Genomic DNA, 2,541 nt, shown 5'->3' on the forward strand with positions numbered 1-2,541 from the left:
AGGCATTGTACTATATGATTCAAACTATTACTCAAGAATGACACATGGGATGGTCTTTTTCTTAATTCTATTTCATTTTGCATATCCTTGTCTATTTTGTATTCACTATTGTGTTGTGTAGTCATGTCTGGATGTGGACTCCTATTGTCCAGGTCCAGATTCAAGACAGACTTTGGAACTAACCTACTTGTAATTGTGATTAGCTCCATGAGCTTAGGCAGACATGTAGCTCAATGACCTAGTGATTAACTTATTGCATTGGGCACATTTGCATTAGTCATTGCTCTTTTGGAGCCGACTAGGTGGTCCACGTAAGTTCTAGGTCTTGACCGGCCACCGACAACATGGCAGGGTGATGGAATGGATCTCACAGAGGGGCCACATAGTTCCACTTGATTGTCCAACATTACATGACATAGAAGTAGCATTGACAAAGTGATTGGTCTATCCGGGGGTGCAGGTTACGAGGATAAAAAACTTCCACTGTGATGGAGATGGAGATAATCACTTGGCAAAATAATTGAATATACATAACCAAAACATAAATGGAAGATGAAGACTAAGGAAGGAATCGACAAGAAAAAACACATTAACATGCGTACTTTGTACACAATAGCACATAAAGCCATACATATCACTCAATATGATCATTAGATTGAATAGCATAGTAGCAGAGTTACTCAGCATATCCTTACCATTACTGGGCGTGGTATGCTTAACTATGCAGTTATGCATAGTTAAGTATATCCTCACCATTCTTGGGCATAGTATGCTTAACTATGCAGTTATGCATAATTGCCGCATAGTTTACCAGAAGTTAATTCACACTGTAGATAAATCATTAAGTACCTATCACACTTTATAGTTTGATCAAAGGGTTTATCTTGCCAATGGAAAAAACATCACAACAAGATGCCAAAACCACACTACTTGAGCCTCTACTTCTAGATATTCAGGTACACCCAATTTCCTTCTTTGAACTATCTTGATGATGTTGGTTATCCTCGTCAACATATTTCATCTAAGCCTTCTGTATCTCATCCTAGACCTGATGCAACATTTGGTCCAAGTCTTGAACTTACATCATAATGTCATGTGGAAGTCTGAAGATCTAGGATCATCGGGTTTCCCACTGGACGACCATAAAAAAGCAAAGTCATGATATTATGCATTGGATTTTTTGAAAGAAGCATTTCCATGATGAAAAGAATTGTACACTCAAGGCCATGCTAGACTTGCACACTATAGAAAGATAAGATGGCAGACTTATAACTTGGCATTAGATGGACACATAGTAGGGGTATTAAAAGACTAAGGTCATGTAAAAGGGTAGGAGAAGGTTGTGTGTGTGAATGGACTTATGGTCCACTAGCTCACCTATTTAAAGGCAAAGCTAGAAGGCATTTTGTATGGTGCAAAGGCCAAGTTGTATGCATAAGCAACTTAATAAACAAGTTCATTTCTTGTATTTTTGGGTCTCTCTCCTCCACATCTTCTTGATCTAGCATAAGCACCACGAATTTCAACATGGTATCTAGAGCTAGGCAACTTTGCAAGCTGTAGACTAGGTCAAAAAGTTGTTTCTTAAGTGCGTCTCATCTACCCCTAGCCGGTCTATAAAGACTCTTTAGAAGGATATTATGCCACAACTAGATTGCCAGGGCTAGATCTTCCTCTAGCACTTGTGGTGGTAGTCAAGAAGCTTGCAGGATACAAGAACCGAATCATTGATAAATGGGCCAATGAATACCGAACCTTAGATTGGAAGGAGATTCGTGAGCTCACGTGGATAGGACAACCATTATTCATGGAAGTGCTCTCAACTAATACAGCTTAACCAAGAGAGACATCCTTTCTTGGAGAAACTGTTACTCCTCCCCTACGAGAGTTCACTAGAGAGGGACCCTTAACATCAAAGTGGACCACTGCAAGTAGCCCAACTCTAGCACCAAGATATTATCCTACACCAAAAGTGCGACCACAGATCACACCACAACAACGTTTCTCTCACTATGACAATCAGAGGGTAGGGGAGCTAACTAAGCCTCCCATAAATGCACCTCCTGAAATGCGGGTAACAAGATCTTTGGAGGGGGTTGATGAGGCAGGTAATAGGGGGCCCACACCAATTTGGGATGCATATGGACCATCTTACCAAAGAGAGGAACCACTGAGAGTGAGAGGCCGTAGGCCCGATGATGAGTATTCAAGATGAGTAAGGCCACCATCAACTCTTCAGAAACTAGTAAAGAAGTACGAAGTGTCGGGAGATCCATATGACCATGTAGCAGCATTTAGGCAAGCAGTTCGAGCTGAGCAAGTGACTGACAAGCATACGCAAATTGAAGGATTTGGGCTCACTCTTGAGGGAAAGGCCCTTGCTTGGTTTCAGGCACTAGAGGCTTCAGACAAATCTTCTTTACGAGTTTTGGAAAAGAGATTCATTGCTGCTTTTTCCTTGATGGGGATTCAGCATGACACAGTAGCAAACATCTACTCTTTCAAGCAAGGCGAGACTGAGAGTGTTAGAGACTGTGTAAA

This window comes from Cibotium barometz, chromosome 37 (genome assembly GCF_041138505.1).
Source record: "Cibotium barometz isolate CiBa-2024 chromosome 37, ASM4113850v1, whole genome shotgun sequence".
Classification (NCBI taxonomy): domain Eukaryota; kingdom Viridiplantae; phylum Streptophyta; class Polypodiopsida; order Cyatheales; family Cibotiaceae; genus Cibotium; species Cibotium barometz.